The sequence below is a fragment of the Nelumbo lutea genome, chromosome 4 (assembly GCF_056320005.1).
Source record: "Nelumbo lutea isolate HS-2025 chromosome 4, American lotus-T2T, whole genome shotgun sequence".
Classification (NCBI taxonomy): domain Eukaryota; kingdom Viridiplantae; phylum Streptophyta; class Magnoliopsida; order Proteales; family Nelumbonaceae; genus Nelumbo; species Nelumbo lutea.
This window is the reverse complement of record NC_142687.1, coordinates 81,379,179-81,398,946: the sequence shown is the minus strand read 5'-3', so window position 1 is coordinate 81,398,946 and position 19,768 is coordinate 81,379,179. Positions and strand designations below refer to the sequence as shown.

General features: G+C 40.3%; 1 long non-coding RNA gene across 1 annotated transcript; it reads left to right on the top strand.

Moving 5' to 3' along the window:
• Positions 1–582, top strand: LOC148861309 (uncharacterized). The gene is made up of 2 exons (XR_016113352.1): positions 1–309; positions 439–582. It is a non-coding gene; the product is annotated as an uncharacterized LOC148861309 (long non-coding RNA).
• The last annotated feature ends 19,186 nt before the right edge of the window (positions 583–19,768 follow it).

Sequence of the window (19,768 nt, the reverse complement as noted above, 5' to 3'; positions counted from 1 at the left end):
AAGGTTTTGTTTTGCCAAAACCTAACATCTTCACAAGCTTCACCAAAGAAGATGGCCATAGCACACCAACACCTACCTTCCCAAAGTCCGAACAAAACCACCTGTCAGTGACCAAGATTTGCAGCGGCAACCGGTGAACACGGTGGAAGACTCTGTTTCCTTCGTTTCCGAACATCTCTGATCTCTTCAAACGAAAGGCATCTCTTGAAGGGAACGGCGGCGACCACTGTGGACATCCAACCTCCGACGACCAATCTTAGCTGCGACTGCCGACGACCACTCTAGAAGGAGTACAACGGCGACTATAAGGTAAAAAACTTGCACGTGATTGTTTTTTTTTTCGTTTTTCTTTGATTTGATCATAACCTCTATGCATTAAGCAGCCATAACTCATTCCCCTTTTTTATTTTTTTGCAATACTACGCTTTCTTGCATCAGGAACCACCATTTGCGCCAACGACCACTCCATTAGAGCAGAGAACCACTGCAAAATCACATCCCCTGTTTTCTAATATTGCTTTGTAGTTTAAACTGGTATATTACTGTATTTTTTAAAGCTTAAAGCCTTAAACTTCGGATTTATATCATGCCTCATGTTTTGTTCGTATGCCTGAATTGGTTAATCTTGTCTTTTGGCTCTTTAACTAGTTTTTGAATGCTCAAGAACATAAAGTAGTTTTTTGAAGAAATTCATTCTCTTAGAAACTAGAAAGTTAGAATTGAATTTCATTCTCTTAATCTCTTAGAGTAGTTACTTTCAAAAAGACAGAAGTGTTGAAAACTTGAAATGCTCATTGTAGTTTTTTATTTCAGTTTATTTTATTTATATATATATATATACTTCAGACTGATTTCATTTGATTTGTTTGATAGTATATATTTCAGCATATTAAGACAAAAGTGTTGAATTGTTTAATAATGTATTTCAGCTTATTTTTTTTGTTGTTTCTCTGATTTCAATTTAATTTTTGGTAGTATATATAGTTCACCACTAGTATTTTTTCCTAGCATTTTTTCCTCCCAAGTGCTGCTCCAAACATTTGATATCTGTATGACTGAATTTTTCCTCATACAAACTTGAGGAAAAATATTTGTATTTTATTCTGTATTTTTTTTGTAATGTTCTGTGTTTTTTTTCTGTATTTTTGGATTTTTTATATTTTTTGGAATTTTATGTATTTTATTATTTTATATTTAGATATTTTTTTCATATAATGTTCTTTCCTTATATTTTTCTGTGTATTTTCTGTTTTTATTTAATTTTTATGATATTTTGTTACATATAATTTTTTTGTTTTTTTAATTTATTTATGGTATCACAGGTCGAACCGTTCGACCCGGTTGGTTGCCAAACCAGAAAACGGCACCTAAAATGGTTCCCTTTTCGGATCTGTTTTTAAAACCTTGGTCTTGAGTCTTGACCCAGGTTGCCAGGTCTAGACCTGTACGATGCACAGGCTGTTCAAACGGGGTCTTGCACCGACTGAAGCCGATCTCGTTAAAAGATGCTTCGTTTTAAATGTCCATGTCTAATAAGAGAATGATGAATGATCAGATTCAGTTTTAGAAATTGAATTGTGTGAGTGACATTGACATGTTCTGTTCCCACTTGATTCGCTTTACCGATATAATTTCTAGTAGACAGGATTTTAAGTCCAGGTGATAGGCTATCACCTGTTTCGTCAATCGGCTACATGAATACTGATAGCAAAAACAATCTCAAGGATTTAAAAGTAGCAAGGAATACGTATACAATCACGGAACACTGTGAAGCACCCATAGATATGGGATCCACATTCATTGACGTTGGAGTTGAGACGGACTTAGAATCATTTGGAATAAAAAAAAAAGGGTAAATTATAAAGACCCCTGTACTTTAGTCTGTGATAAAGATCATCTGTTTGTTTTGCGACAAAGACCCTCCCTGTAATGATCATGAGACAAAGACTCTCGTTGACATAAAATGCTTTAAATTATCAAAATATCTCACTAATTTTTTTTTATTTTCTTTTTTTTTTACCCTTTTTCTCTTAAAACCTATTTAACTTATTATTTTCCCTTTCTTCTCTTCTTCTCCCCTCCCTCACCACCGTCCTCTCTAATTCTTTCTTTCTCCTACCTCTTTGCTTCAAAAATTTACAAGTTAGTTCTGATTACCGCACAAATCAATCAACCCCACTTATAGGTTACCCGAATACTTCTCCACTCGCCAACAACGTCAAGACAAAAGAGAAGGTCAAGATTTGCTGGTTCAGATTTGTAAAAATTCAGAGCAACAGTGGACTCGAACCCTTTTAGACTTTGGAGGAAAGAACTCTCAGCTTTGACTATAAAGTGATGCACAATGGAAACCCTCAAGTAAGGCAGCGTTCAAATGCCCCGGGTGCAGATTTTCATCCTATTTATTCTACCAGCGGAGAAAACTAGCTAGTGATGACTTCCGCTGTATATTGTGCTAATTAATTACGTATTTGAACAAATGTCCTCGCGTATGAAAAATATGATCGGTTCCAAGGAAGAATCCGCCAATCCTTATATGATGAGAGATTTACTCCATTGAACACCTGGAAAGTTAGAGGCCTCTAGCTGCAACTAAGAGAACCAAAACAGTGATGATGGAAATAAGAGAACCAAAACACATGCGTATCAAACAACAACACAAATATGATCAAGAAAGCGCAAAATGAAGAAGAATTCCAGCTGCCGCCGTCACCACCATCACCACTGTGGACAGCAGCACCGTGATGAACAGTACCACCTCCATTTTCGTCTCCACCGTGACCACCAGTATCATGATGCTGGGTAGCAGCTTCACCAAGATGTTCGACAATATCATGAAAGCCATCTCCTTCCGTTAGCATCCTTGGCTCGTTTATCTTGGGTTTGGTCTGCTCTGGAAACTAATTGACGGATAGCGAGATCACATCAATTTGGGTTTGTTCTGAAATGGAACTCAGCGTCTGCACCAGAGAAAAAGGGGAAGGAAAAGAAGAGATCCGGGGAGAGAGAGGGAGGACTTCAGAAGTCTGTCGCCGCTGCTATTAGTGTATTGCGCGGTCAGAGAAGATAAACAGTATTTTTCTCCTAAGGGTAATATGGGAATTAAAAAATAATAAAAGGGGTCTTTGTCTCATGGTCATAATACATGAGAGTCTCTATTGCAAAGCAAAGTACAAGGGTATTTGTTACAGACCCCATAGTACAGAGGAGGTTTTTATATTTACCTACAAAAAATCTTTTGCATCCCATATTCCTATCGGCATATACGAATACGTAAAGCATCGTTCAGGTGAATAATGATATATAAAAGACGCCACAAATTCAATAAACGAGTACCATTTGAAAACCATCTGAATCTGATGATGATAACGCGTGAGGATCGGTCATGTTATTAATAGGATCAAATCAATTGAAGGATCAGTGCTGGACCTCTCTCTCACCTTTTACTATATGAGTCGTTATCGATGAAAGAGAACTTACACACCCCACTAATTACCTTGAATTTGAACTACCAGAGGAAGGGGAGTTGATCGATCATCAGTATTCAAATTGTTCTTTGTTCATTTTTTTTCGGTAAGAAAGTGTTCATTGTTCATTGGTTGAAGTGTAAGGACACTAGCAAGTAGTGATCAGAGATCAGATTTCGGATGGACACATGATGGATGAACTTGTCTAGTAGGCAATGCAAAACGTTCCGTCGGGTGGATAACAGGATAAAGAGACAGCTAATTCAGTTGAGGATTCTTTAAGGAGAGGGTGAAAGTATGGGTGTCAATTGGACTGAATTTGGTCCAATTCGGTCCAGTCCAATGTGAGCATTACAAATGGACCTGGTCTAATCCAGTCCAATGAATATTTTGGATCGGTACAGAGACTGTTCAATCTGTTCAAATTGAATCTGCGATTTGTAGTTTATAAAACTGTAACCAGTGATCTAACCTCTGTTTTGCAGGATGGAGTGTGCGAACAGTCCTATGAGACTGATTATTGCTTTTCTTTTATCAACATTTAATTTCAGACTATTTTCTTGAATTAAATATTTAATTAAAAATTAAACCTTAGACCCATTCAAACCAAGATTGGTTCAAATTGTTTGGACCGAATCTAGGGTTCGATCAAGACTGAAAGACAGTCCTAATTTTCCCACTAATGGGCCTGAGGATTGGTATTTAATTAAATGGTTAATTCGGCCCAACCTGTAAAGGCCTAGTTTTAAATGGTACAAACTGTTAAAAGCCCATCCTACGGATAAAGCTATATGGGTCGAACCCATCAACCATAATTCGACCCATATACCTAGATAATATTAATGGTTAATATTATGGATTTAAAATGGGCTTCAAATGAGCTTTATAGATAATTAATTGATTGTATCAATTTATCCTTCCATGTGATGTATGGATGTGTGATGTGCTACGTACATGGGCCATAAGTGCTTGGCAAATACTTGATCGACAGTGGCTCTTGCGCACATCATGGCCGAATGCACATCATTGCCATGGTGTCCCTTTTGGTCATTGGATGACCTCCCTCAATGTTGGGCCCCACACCTCATGGAGAGGTTATGTGCAAAACCCTAGCCGATTTAGGCCCACAGAAATCTGGCTTTAAGAAAGTCAGTGGGAGTCACTTTGGTTTGACCTAGATTAAACTAGGGCATAATTAATTGTTCCCTCCAGCTAATATGAGTGCATGTGATAGGGAGATTCATATGATGAACTCTCTAAAGGCCTTCCATCATTAACATGAGGATAGGTCTTTCAATAATGAGGAAACGCACAAGAAAATGGACTATCCATTTGCTGTTGGGCTTGTCTGAGTGTTTCATAAGATGATAGGAGCGTCATAGACCGATGTGGGAGGGGCTTCACCAGAAAATGGAAACTCTCTCACGGTACCTTGGTGTTCATGAATATGATGGGTAAACACTCACTTGACAGAAATGTTTACCTGAAAACGGATTTAAACCTTGTCTGACAAAGGCCAAAGGGAAAACTCATATGATGAGTGGATATGATTATTCACAGAAAGGTGGTGGGATTATGTAGCTGAAACAGTTGGCTTCATGCACCCTATGTGATTTTCCACATTTTCAGAGACAATTCGTAGTCTCCGTCACTGAGAAATGAGGGAAATCTCAGAGATAAATAAATGGAAATGAAACGTAGATTAAAATCCATATCTATGAAATGAACATGAATCAAATTAGGTTATGGACTGATGTTTGTTGTTTTATCAAAAAATGGCAAACGGACAATTTGCAAAGCTACTTGATGACAACAAGATCAAGGGCCCAAACTATGCCGGCTGGTACAGGAACCTTATGTTAGTCTTAACCTCTGAGAAATTGGATAAGGTAGCCAAGAATCCTGCTCCGGATCGTCCGGGAGATATTGGAAAGAACATATTGGAAAGAATGTTGACTACGATGAAGTCGACCATTGCTGTGGCGGTGGTGGAATCATTGCCTATCAGCAATGGTAGGTTGATTTTCCCTTAGGGCACGAGAGAGTCCCCAGAGAATCCCACCAAGGGAGTAATGACCGGCGTGAGGCGATCTCTATTGATGCCAAATTGTTCAAAAGCTTCCTCAAAGAGGATGTCGATCGAGCTCTCTATGTCTACCAATATACGTTAGACTGCGAAGTTGGCCACCTAGACAGTTATCACATGGGCGCCATCATGTGGCGCTTGAACCCCCCTGAGGTCATCGCTAGTGAAGGTGATCGGATCATGCTGCCTTCGCCTTTTCTGCTCCTTGTCCTCGACCTGATGCAGCCTAACATAGGCCTTGTGGGCCGAGTTGCTCTCCCCCCCCCCCTAGAAAGCCATTCCGCATGAGATATCAACAATGACTCTTGTCGGGGGAGCTCAAGCTGGTGGTGCATCGGGGCGGCGTCCTTCTTCCTTTGGTCTATGCTCCTTAATGTCTATGAACCCGCCGATGTATCCGTGCCGAACGAGGTCCTTTAAGTGGTGGCATAGATCACGGTGACTCTCAGTTTCGTGGTTGTGATCTCAATGGAAGTCGCAATATTTCTCTCAGTTTCTCTTGTTATTCTGGGATTTCATATTTTCTAGCCATCATGAGTGCCATCATGTTTCATGTTGGGAGGAGGGTTCTTCTGGAATGAGAAGCTAAACATAGAGGAGTGCAGACCATTCATTATTGTCGTTACTGCTACTGATTGATCTAGAGCTCGGACCTATAGGCCTTGGCGTTGAACCTCACCAAGTACTCCCTTAAGGTCTCTCCCTTACTTTTGCCGCACTTGCATTAGACTGGTTGACGTCTTCCTGCATGAGACCGGTGTGGGAAAGCTCAGCTCGAATTGGGATGGCCCCTACAAGGTTTCTAAGATTATAAGTGGGAATGCATATGAGCTTGAAACACTTGATGAGAAGGCAGTGCCCTGGGCTTGGAATGTGAACAACCTGCATAGGTACTACCTTTGAAAACAAGTGCTTCAAGCTGCATTTGTGAGCTCGCTAGAATCAACTAACAGCTCAGCCCAATATCACAGAAGGTAGATTGACAATTCTAAAGGCAAAAAACAATGGAGATACACTCTACAACAGAATCAAGTTGATCGACATAAAGATAGCAAAGCAAACAAGAGATGCTACAAGAAACAACTGCTGCTATTAACGAAAAGGCCAAATGGCCGTATAAGAAAGCGGGCCAAATGGCCGCAAGAGAGAGAGAGAGAGAGAGAGAGAAGCAAAGTTCAACAGGTTCGGACATGACAGGGCACATAGGCCCTAGAAAGTTTATAGGAGCATAAAGCCCCCAGAACAATAAGAGAAACCATCATTATCACAACCAAATCGTCAATCAAGTTGCAGATCGAGCTACTCATCGCTGCCATCATCTTGGGCTTCCTCGTCACCTCCTTCCTCGACCCACTCTTCACCATTCTCCTCCTTCAGGGTCAAAGGCTCTTTATCCACATTTGTAACGAGCTCACCTAGGACCTTACGCGTAGTAACGAAGCTTACATCAAGGTCGGGATATAGGGATTTTAGATAATGATGGCACAACTTGAATCCCCTCTTCATTGAAGGGATACCATCCACTGCCCTCTATTTCTCGTACATAGGGGGCTACAGATAAGAAGTAACAGCCTCCTTAGCTCGGAGCAAGCCCTGGGCACACTTCGACCACCTCTCTTTCAGCTCGTGATGTGCCTCACTCAGCTCGCACTGCAAACTCTAGTTCACATGATATAGGCGCTGGCGCTCTTGATGCTCTCCCTATGAATCGAGTTGGAGTTTCTTTACTTCAGCGTTAAGTAGACCGATGTTTACCTGCATGCTGGCCTGTGCATTCTGCCTTTTGCGAGCATGATCCAGTAAAAGCTGGCTATAGGTGTTCGCCTACAAGAACCAAAATCATAGTGAGATGCACATAAAAGGATTATGGAATTTATAGGGAATGACAAACCTAGACGATGCACTGGGTCAGCCGAGCTCTAGTCTCGACGAGATTCGTCTTGCCAAACTACCACACATCCTTAGGAAGAAGAATTCCCCTGGCCAACCGGACAGCCGCACACACATTGTTTGACCGATCGATTACAGACACATCAGGAATGCTGGGGATAAAGGGAGGGATGTCAAACACGTAAGGGCCAACCTCCCACTCCTCCTGGGCGACCTGGGGCTTAGGCGGGTGCAGCTCAGTACACATCGGGTCCCCTTCCCCCTCTAGATCGACGATGGGAGGGGTCTCAGATGAAGAAACCTTTCCCTTGAAAGACTAGCGTTCAACTCAATGCTTTTTATGAGAGGACCTCATCTCTTCATCAGCTGACATCATTGAAGACAAGCTCATCATACTTGTAGATAAGAACAAAATTATCAGCTGAGTTAATAAGAAAAAGAAATAAGCAGATGTACAACCTAGAGAAAATACACAATGTGTGACCTACCAACTAACCCACCAATACGACTCAATCTTGCCTGAACAAGCATCGGCTCGGTTAGAAACTCTTCAATCCTAACTCTTTCCTAGATGAGCTGATGAATTGCATGCAACTTAGCGTCCCTACACTCAGCAACCTTCTAGCAACTAGGGTTGTTCATAAGAAGGCCCATCCCAACCAAACCGACCCAACCCGAGTCGGATGGGTTTTCATCAGCATAGGTCGGTTTCGGGTTGTGCAAATTCCTAAACATATGATCCGGGTCGGTTTCGGTTTTCATGAGGGATGTCAAACATGTAAGGGCCAACCTCCCACTCCTCCTAGGCGACCTGGGGCTTAGGCGGGTGTAGCTCAGTACACATCGGGTCCCCTTCCCCCTCCAGATCGACGATGGGAGGGGTCTCGGATGAAGAAACATTTCCCCTGAAAGACTAGCGTTCAACTCAATGCTTTTTATGAGAAGACCTCATCTCTTCATCAGCTGACATCATTGAATACAAGCTCATCATACCTGTGGATAAGAACAAAATTATCAGCTGAGTTAATAAGAAAAAGAAATAAGCAGATGTACAACCTAGAGAAAATACACAATGTGTGATCTGTCAACTGACCCACCAATATGACTCAGTCTTGCCTGAACAAGCATCGGCTCGGTTAGAAACTCTTCAATGCTAACTCGTTCCTGGATGAGCTGATGAATTGCATGCAACTTAGCGTCCCTACACTCAACAACCTTCTAGCAACTAGGGTTGTTCATAAGAAGGCCCAACCCAACCCGAGTCGAATGGGTTTTCATCAGCACAGGTCAGTTTTGGGTTGTGCAAAATCCTAAACATATGATCCGGGTCGGTTTCGGTTTTCACACAAGAAAACCAAAATGACCCGAACTGATCTGACTTAGTTCTTAGTTCAAACATGAAGTTCCAAAGCCCATTAGTCCACCTAGTTTTTGAATGGTTGCAAGAAACTTTGGATTAGTGAATAGTGATTAATGAACAACTTTTCTGATTAACTTTTCATTTAAATTTTATCATAGGAGATGGCTGAAATGATGTTCAATTTATGACTGTTTTTAAAATTAGCAAGATTTTATCATAGGGAAGAACTTAGAACCGAAACCGACCCAAACCAACCCAACCTGACTCAAACCGACCAGGTTGGTTTTGCTTAACACTGGTTCGGTTTTGGTTTCTATGTCAGGTAACCCGACCATGTCGGGCTAGTTGGAAAAGCCGTAGTAAACCAACCCAACCCGACCCATGAACAGCCCTACTAGCAACTACTATACCAGGTAGTCTCAACATCCCAACCTCCATCCTTTTCAAGAAAAAGAACCTCTTCTTCTAACCCCTCACCTTGTTGAGGAAGTCGAAAATCTTCCTCCCACTACGGAAGGGAAGGTAAAAACAAAATGGGCCTGAGATTCTTTTCATCTAAACTAAGGTTGAGAAGGCCTCAAGACTTAGGGGGAAGCCATGGTGGTGACATAAACTAATAAGCCCGACTAATGTTCTGACCCCATTTGGGGCAAGCTGACCCAACGATACTTTGTAGCACCTCAAAACAGTGGTGATAAACGGATGGGGAGGGAAACAGAGACGAGCTTCCAGTGACTCCTCATAGATGCACAACCTTTCTCGGTCGTGGTCCCAAGGATAGTGATTGGCGGTTGGCTCGGTCCAATGATATTCATCGGGAATCTCATACCTTTGGCATACCTCGATTATTTCCAACCCAGACAGCTGGGTCAGCTCAAACATGCCCATTACAACCTCAACCTCCTCTCTCCTGCCCACCAAGGTACCATTGAAATAGACCTTATACGAGCCCTCCCTAGAGGAGCTCGATTCATTATCTGATCTATCTCCAGACGGCCTATCCTCAGTAAAGCTATGAGACATGGCGGAAAATCAGAAGTACTCACCAGAGAAACAAAGAGAAACCGAAGACAACATTGACATAACTTAAGACAAAGAGAAAATAGAGATCGCCAATGAGAAAACGGAGCTCGCCTCGATAGATCGGCTCTGGACACCAACTTGCAGACCTCCCTCCTTCTCTAGAAAATCCAAAAATAGTAAACGAGTGGGGACCTCACAGGAGACCTCATACTTATAGCTCGCGGGAGACGAATCCAACGACCCTTATGAAAGTCATAGCTGGCAAAGGCATGCCGCAAATGATCCAACGACGCAGATGTGAGACAGCCTGACAACAGCAAAAAAGTAGCGTGCGGGCTCAATTCTTGGGTACGCAAGTTCAAATTTTCAAAATGTGCGCGCACTCAAATTTGAAACGCCCACCACAAATGACGCGCGCACGCCCAAATCACACCTCTCTTTCCAAAATCCGAAAGATTCCATAAGGAGTGGTTCAGACCACGAGCTTAAACCGGGCGCTTGAACTATTGATGAAGTGAGTAGACTAAAATGCCCTAGAAGATCCTACTATCTTCGCCAATCAAGCATCGGCTCGAGAGTGGGGGTAATTGATGAGGGGTATTTTGATCCTCCCACACAAATAGTGACACATGGACATTATCGACGACACAATGCCAAGTCAGCAGACCAACTTGGTAGGTCAGCCTGGTGCACCTCAGCCAGGAGGGTAGCCGAGCTGAGGCAAACGATTAGGAGCTGGCAAGACGAGCTCACCTAAACCGTTACATGCATCCACCCTTGAGGGTGCTAATATTGCGACCATGGAAACAACTCACTGAGTCGTGCGCCACAAGTTAAGCAGGCAACTTGTAACCACTGTGCGAATCTAGCAACTCACATATCAACACGCCATATATTATGGAAACAACTCTACCAGAGGCTCAAAGATGTTGCCTAATGCACTTGAACCCCATATAATTATAAAAGAACTCCAAATCCAACCAAAAAGGTATGCGCACTGATACACTGTCCGATACTAACTTAAGCATCAGAGTGTTCTCCCCGGGTAAAATCTACTTGGGCACTTTCACCATTCTCTCTTTATAGTTCTTTCTAGCTCGGGCACACAAACATCAGCTCGGTCATGCAGCTTGGCACTGCCAAATCGGAGCCTAGTTCGGCCCCAATCACAAGACATGAGGGAGCGACCAGATTGTGCGACATCAACTCCCAACAACTGGTCATTGTAGGTATATGTTGATCACCACGACTGTGGGGACACAGAATGTGCTAAATCGATACCACAAAAACACTCGTGATGAGTCCATGACTCGGCTCACATCAGTGATGATCTCAAAACCTGCAAATACTTGCGATGAGCTTAACAACCATCATAGACTTGTGATGATCTTAGTAACCATCGTAGACTTGCGATGAGCATAAAACACCACTTAGGGCCCACGGTGAATAATGGGCATCACCAAAGACTTGTGGTAACATCGCCGATCTTGTCCTTTAACACGTGGCCATTGGAAAACCCGTAAGGGGACATAGCCTATACGTGCCACATGAGAGTCCTTAAGAGAAAGGAAACTTTGTCTTTGAAGGATCTTGCTAGACATGTAGTGAAACCCTAATTACTCCCTTAATAGCCATCATAAAGATAAAGATCCCCTTTCCTAATAGGAAATGTCTCCTTTTAGATCCTTCTCCTTATAACCTTGGGGTATTCTCTATAAAAATGGAATAACTCTTCCCCACATCAGACAATATCATATAACCTTTACCTAGGGCTTCTTAGAAGAGGACTCTCCCTTCTCTCTATTCTCTTCCCCACTCTTCCCCACGTTCTCTCTCTTTCCTAGTCTTATCCAGACCTTCGGAGACTTGATCAACCTTTGTTGCCTTACCACCGTACCAACAATAGAATCTCTGGTTGGATCTCCAATCTCTAGAGAAAGTGGCGGTATAAAGAATTGTTTCATCACTCGAAACTCCACAAAAAAAAAACTTATCGCCAAAATAATAGTTTTAGAAGGGTGAGATCTCATAAGCAATGTGGTTGCCATTAGAATCTGTAGTCTTTTGTCCTTCATTCCCTCTAGAATTCCTCGATTTTGGTTTAAGGAAACTTTTATCTATCTAATTCATTTGCTCACTATTCAATCCTATATTAGATCACCCCCTTCTCCTCTTTCTCTCTCTCTCTCTCTCTCTCCATTACCAAGGGCTTTCCTCTGAACCTCTTTGTTCATGCCGTCATGAATCTGCTAAAAAAAAGAGTCCCTTATCTCAAGACTCATATTTTTTTTGCCACTGTGAGTAATAACCTAGCATTGGACCTTCACCACCATTATTATCGCAAGCACTAGTATAGCTAAGAACGGATATCACAGTGGACTATTGTTGTCAACAGCCAATTTCTGTCTTTTGCATAACAAGGAACATGTCAAGAAGATTGTGAGACTAAAGGGGATCAATAGTAGGTATATTCAAAAACTCCCTTGTTCATCAACAACACTCTTAATGGCAACTTTCTAGTACCTGCGATGTACGAGTGGGCGCTAAATGAAAAGGAAAGAAGACTAGATTTCTAGTTCTGACTCTTGCAGAAGGAAGCAGTGCAAATGGCACTGAAAAAAGGAGGAAAGATTCCTACTGCATAGAGGATCGTCTCCACCATCTTTGTCGGTTCAGGTTCTACTCTATCAGGATCACAACCCCTTGCTCCCTAGAGAGAGATCTGAGCACAACCCATATTGCCCCTGTTTTGGAACACAACTCTTCCCATCGAGTAAAACCCAGGTATGTTTTTCGTCTTCCAAATTGTTCTTCTATGTTAAACACGTCATTTTTCTATGTTAAAACCATCTTCCAAGTTTTCCATCGTTTGTGTTAAAACCTTTTTCCAAATCGTTGCTGATGTCGCGCAATCTAGATGCTCCCTCATGTACTGTGATACGAATTTTGATTGAATGTCAACCTGGCTGGTGAAGCTGTGAAGGCCAAGATGATGTCTGAGTGTCTAAGCTGATGTGTGCTACAAGGAATGGAATATTAGAGTGCCCGGGTGTCTTTTACCCAGGGAGGGCACTCCGATGCTTAAGTCAGTAGGTGTTTGAGAAGATCTTTGAAAGAGTGAGAGAGCTCTAGAAGTTTAGTGCACGTACCTTTCTAGGTGCCTTATATAGGTCCCTGGACTCGGGTGACTAGGGTAACGGTCTTGATCTCTTTGAGGAGTCATTTCCTTCTTTTCTGGCACGTTAATATGTTAGTTGCGAGATCCTCGCGGGGGTTACGATCTATCTAATTAAAGTTGAGGTGCATGACATGATGATCTGTTCTAATGGTTGCGCTATCGGCACCTTTGGTAGCGAACTACTAGGAACGGTTAGCGAGCTCTTCCTCGTAGGTCGCCTTAGGTCCTCTCAGCTCGGCCAACTCCTAGAACAGGTTGTCACAGGTCACATTAGCAAGCTCTCCTTAGCAAGTTGCCTTAAGTCCTTACAGCTTGACCGACTCCTAGGACATCTCATCGTAATCCTACAGGGTCAGCTAGTTCGGCTTGGGTGAGATGCTCCGAGCTAATTTTATTGAGCTAGCTCGCTGACTTGGTGTTGAGGTGTCATCTGGGAGCTACGTGTCGTTGTACGATTGGGAGGACCAAATTATCCCTCATAGGTCGCTTGCTTTATTAGCTCAGTCTGAGGCTGGGTGGACAACGGTTTCTTCTTCAAACATCAAATATGGGGAAAGAAGGGAGTATGTGCTGCCTTGTGTAGGATGTTGGTGTGTCACTGGCATTTATCACATCTTAGGACCAGTTTGACCACATCTACTTTCATGGTGGGCCAGAAGTACCTTTGTCGTAAGGCTTTTTGATCTAGGGCTCAGCCTCCTAAGTGTCCTCCACAAAAACACTTCGTGGATCTCGTGTAACATCCGATTTGCCTCAGCTTGGTGTAGGCATCGTAGATATGGTAGAGTGAAGGATCTTCTATAGAGTTGCTCGCCTACTATCATGTAGCGAGTTGCTTGCCATGTTATAAGCCGAATTACATTTCGTTCTTTCAGCAATATGCCTTGATTTAGGTAGTCGAAGATTGGATCTATCCAACTCGGCTCTATAGTTGTTATAATGAAGACCTCTTCTGCCCCTTTTTCAATTGATGGGCGAGGTAGTTGTCTCACCCAAAATTATTACTCTTGGCTAAGCGGTCGTTGAAGCATAGCTTTAGGTGTCGAATCCATAGAGAAGCTGATTAAACCAACAAAAGGAGTTATTGCTAAGAGTGAATAACCTAGAAAAAAATGATTTTCTAAAAATAAAAAGAAGAGCAAAAATATTTGAGTAAAAGTAACAATGATTAAAGGATGAAATGTAGTTTGAGTAAAAATAAAAAATAGTTTGTGATTAAAGGATAAAAAAAAATCGACTTTGATTTCTATTTATCACTCAATTTCAAGTTTCACATCCCAAACAAACAATCAGAAAATATAACTTTGAAGCCAATGACAAGAACAAAAGTATTTGTTCTGAGATAATTAATTTTCGATAAATAACAGAATGATCTATTCTTACAAGTTACCCAAGAACGACAATATATTAGATTGATAGTATTGCAGTCAATGATCAATTCATAAAATAAATCTACCCAATCAATTATTTTCTAACAAATTGCATATAAAATGAGCATGACTAATCTTATATGGAAATTGAAGAATATAACTTCAAGGTTTATCAAAATAATAAAAGAATTCTCTCAAGAACAAAATTAAATATTGAAATCTTTCAAAGAATCAAAGTAAAATAACAAGTAAAACTCATCGATCAAGATCCTCCCTAGCCTTGTTGAAGCTTTAGCAATACTTGGACGTCATTCTCCCCTCTTATCCTCTGTGAAAGACTAAGAAAATAATGCCAAATAACCTCTGAAAGTCGTCCCCCTTTTTGGTCAGATTTTTCATTTTTATTGTGTTGTTAGGCTCCTCAATCTGCTCAGCCCTGATCCACATCTTATCCCCCAATTTTCGCCTAGATAGAGATTGATTTAGAGAAAACTATCAACTGATGAATTGTAGTTCTATCTCTTATCTGTCCATAGCCTCAAGAATCACAAAATTTTGACATCTGTAAAGAAAGATATTCCCAAAATACTAGACTCTATCTAGAGTAAAACGGGAAACGAATCAACACTCATATTTGGGTCATTGAACTTGGGTTTGGGTTTCTTGGACCTATGTTTGGGCTTTCCTCCATTCAATTTTTTAATTCTTTCAGCATAAAAATTGCACAAATAATAAAATTGACATTTATAAAATTATTATGGAAAAATATTACTTTTAAACTCTTTATTTTACAAATGTCAATTGTTGAGTACATTTTAGATATACATTTTCATGCTTCCGTCACAACCCCCAACCAACTTATTGCTAGTCCCAAGCAATTTAAGTGCAAATAAAAAGACAAAGCATTATTATTAGCTTAAACAGAAATCCAACAAAACCACCTAAGCATTTCAAACAAAAATGTTGGAAAAGGATCACAAATGCTACAAGATTATTTCAATTATAACTTCCAAAAGTGAATGTCTGTGAACTAAGCAAAACCTTCATACCACAAACCGCAACACATATAGCCTTGAGAATTAATCAAAGTAAAAGACTCAACTCCATATCCTCACAGGTAAGTTGTTTTAAGGCAAGGGATTTCTCTCAAGAAAAGGCCAAATTTACGAACAAACAAACAAATGATCATTGATCAGAAGATAGGGAAGTTAGCTGTTTAGAACTCCACCATTCTTACCACAAACCAACTACAGGATTTCGATCAGTCAAATACGAGAGCAATACAAATAGAAATCGAGCCTAATGAGAAAGACTGTTCCCCAAGAAAAGATGTTTGTCTTTTGAATTGACAGAAGACTTTATTGTACTGAGTCTTCTTCTTCATTTTTTTTTCTCTTCTTTTTTTTCCTCTTCTTTTTTTTTCTCTTCTTCTCTTTTTTTTTTTTTGATAACGCAAAGTGGGAAAGTGCAAAGTTTTTCACATAACTAATATTACACATATTATTCCAAAGGCTTCACATAACATAACATGAACTAGCTCCCCCTCTCTTTTATTTTTTATTTTTATTTTTTGGAAACTGATTAGTATCATCCTTCGGCTTATCATCCAAACATTCCTTAAACCATGTAATGGCATTCTAAACAGCAACTAACCAATTCAACATATCAATGAAAATTCATAAGTTGTTTCCTCAACTCTCCACTCACTCACAAAAGATGTGTGAGCCTAGAAAAATTTGCGCTTAAACATGACAATTCTCTTAGCTATACATATTGAACATCCATTTAACCACAAAGCTTAGTATTGTGCACAAAAAGTTTTCAGAAGTTATTCTTTGATAATAAAGATAGAAAAGTGACTTAAATCAAACAATTTTGAAATCATACCTAGATAAAAGAGCATAAAATCCAATGTAAACTTCTCAAGCATGCAATGCAAAATTATTCACACAAAAACTACCAAAATAAAAACAATAAGTAAAGTGTTGGTTGTCTCCCTTTCACATAAGAAGAATGTATATATAAAAAGTGTGCATATTATGTGCATGCAATGCTACCACCCCCAACTTGAACGAGACAGTGTCCTTACTGGTGTAAAAAAAAAATAAAAGAAATAATAAAGCAAAGGGTAGGGGACACCTGAGTGATGGACTGAGATCGGACCTACAAATTTATCAACTAGAAAAAGGAAACATAAAAAAAAACTAATAAAAGAAAAACAAAAACAAATAAAAGAAAAGAAAAATAAAAGTGGTAGTGCAGAAAGATAGAACCTGATTAAGAATTGTAGACCGGAGCTACAAGAGTGATCTCCTCAAGTTGGTCTACCCTCTCCACATAATGCTTCAACCGTTGTCCATTGACTCAGAAAACTCTTCCATCGGTTGGATCCTCAATCTCAACAGCACCGTTAGGAAAGACTCGCTTCACCACAAATGAACATGTCCATCTAGATCTCAGCTTTCCTGGGTGGAGATGCACCCGTTGGTTTGGCTGAAAATTCTTCCTTAGGATCTGTTTATCATGAACCGCTTTTAGTTTAGCCTTGTAGATCCTAGAATTATCATATGCATCATTCCTCAGTTCTTCTATCTCTGACAACTGTAACTTCCTTTGAATACCTGCACCATTTAAATCAAAATTAAGTGCTTTAACAACCCAATAAGCTTTATGCTCAAGCTTTATAGGTAAATGAAACGCTTTCCCATAAATGAATTGGTAAGTGACATCCCAATGGTAGTTTTGTAAGAAGTACGATACGCCCAAAGTGCATCAGAAAGGCATAAAGACCAATCTTTATGATTTGGGTTAACCATCTTTTCCAAACTTTGCTTGACCTCCCTATTAGCTAACTCAGCTTGCCCATTGGTCTGTGGATAGTAAGCAGTTGACACCTTGTGAATAACGTCATACCTGCGCATCAAAACTTCAAAAGAATGATTACAAAAATGTGCCCCTTGATCACTAATGATCACACGTGGCGTACCATACCTAGATAACACATTTTCTTTTAAGAACTTAACAACTTTGTTATCATTAGTATGATTCGACACAACTTCAACCCATTTAAACAAATAGTCAACCGCAAGCAAAATATAAAGATAACCAAAAGAAGGAAAAAATGGCCCCATGAAATCAATACCCCAATAGTCAAAAATCTCAATAACCAAGATGAGGTTAAGAGGCATAATGTGATGATGAGTTAATGTACCTAACCTTTGGCACCTATCACAAGAACGACAAAAGGCATTGGTATCCTTAAACAAAGTAGGCCAATAAAGACCACTTTGCAAAACCTTTGCAGCAGTCTTCTTCATAGAAAAATGGCCACCACAAGCTTCAGAATGACAAAAATTAAGGACACTATTAATCTCACTTTATGGAATACAACGCCTCATGATTTGGTCAAGGCAATACTTAAACAAATAGGGAGCATCCCAAAAAAAAAATCTCACCTCAACCAAGAACTTACACTTATCTTGTGCACTCCAGTTCAATGGAACTTCACTTGAAACCAAGTAGTTAACGATGTGGGCATACCATGGCACTTGGCTAATAGTGAACAAATGCTCATCGGGGAAGTCATCTTGAACGGGTGGTTCATCATCAGCAAAATTATTGAACTCTAATCGGGACAAATGATTAGCCACCACATTTTCAACACCTTTCTTATCCTTGATCGTTAGATCAAATTCCTGCAAAAGCAAAATCCACCAAATCAAGTGAGCCTTAGCATCCTTCTCAGAAAGAATGTGCTTAAGAGTTGCATGGTCAGTAAACATAGTAATGGGTGAACCAATGAGATAAGCATGGAATTTATCTAAAGCAAAAACAACAGCTAGCACTCCTTTTCAGTTGTAGAATAATTCCTTTGAGCACTATTAAGAGTTCTACTAGCATAATAAATAACCAAGGGCTTCCCCTCCCTTTGTTGGCCTAAAACAGCTCCCACTACATAGTTACTAGCACCACACATAATCTAAAATGGAAGGTTTCAATCCAGTGATTGCATGGTTGGTGCAGTGGTTAGCTTAGTGATGAGAGTTCTAAAAGTTTCTTCACACTCTGGGGTCCAATCGAACTCAACATCTTTGACTAGGAGGTTGCATAATGGTCGTGCTATAGCAAAAAAAGTTTGTATGAACCTCTTGTAAAAACCAGCATGTCTGAGAAAAAACCAAACTTCTCTTACCATTTTGGGAGTGGGTAATTTAGAGATCAACTCCATTTTGGCATTGTCAACCTCTATTCCTCTTTCAGACACGATGTACCCCAAAATTATACCTAAAGACACCATGAAATGACATTTTTCCCAGTTAAGCACAAGTCCTTTTTCTTCACACCTAGTCAAAACTATTTTCAAATTAAGTAAGCATGAATCAAAAGAATTACCAAAAGTAGTCAAATCATCCATAAAGACTTCCATGCATTTTTCAACCATATCAGAAAAACACACTAAGCATGCAACGTTGAAAAGTAGCTGGAGCATTACATAAACCAAATGACATCCTACGAAAAACATAAGTACCAAAAGGGCATGCAAAAGTAGTCTTATCCTGTTCTTCTAAAACTATCTCAATTTGATAATAGCCTGAATAACCATCAAAAAGCAATATAAAGGATGACCAACCACATGTTCTAAGATTTGGTCAATAAATGGCAATGGAAAATGGTCTTTCTGGGTGGATGCGTTTAATTTCCTACAGTCAATGCACATGTGCCACCTAGTTACTACCCTAGTGGGAACAAGACTCCTTCCTCATTTTCAACTACTATGACCTCTTATTTCTTTAGCACAATTGAAGGGATAGGATATCCATCACATGGACGCCCAAATCTTGCGGAATGGGCTGGGCGAATTTCAAAAATTTCTCCCATCTTTGCAGGGAATCGAATTCCCTATTTAAGAAAAACAAAATTTTCAATGATCAATCTTGAACCATGAACCAAACCAGATCTGAACCAAAAGAAGTAGGAGGGAGGGTGTACCTGATAGGAAGAAACAATATCTCCCAATGGAAGTGTTCACGCCCAAGGAAGTATCCAAAATCTGCTCCCATTGAAAATGGCGTAGTGCGGGATGGAGCAGAATCAACAATGCTCTTCAAAAGAACTTGACCATTCGCAAGAATCAACAGGATGGCTTGTGAATACAACTCCAATCAATCTTTTTCCCAAAAGATTGGTATCAAGATCAAATATTGATTACTCTTGTAGAGAGGAGGAGATCGAACTACTGGAGGTGGCGACTGCAGGAAGGAGGCGGCAAGAGAGTATTCGCAGGGTGCAAAATTCTCTCTTCTTGTGATTTTCAGCTCTGAAGAGAATTGAACATCAATCAATAATAGTTGCTGCCCCTTTCTCCTTTTATAATTTTAAAGGGATCAGCTCCTA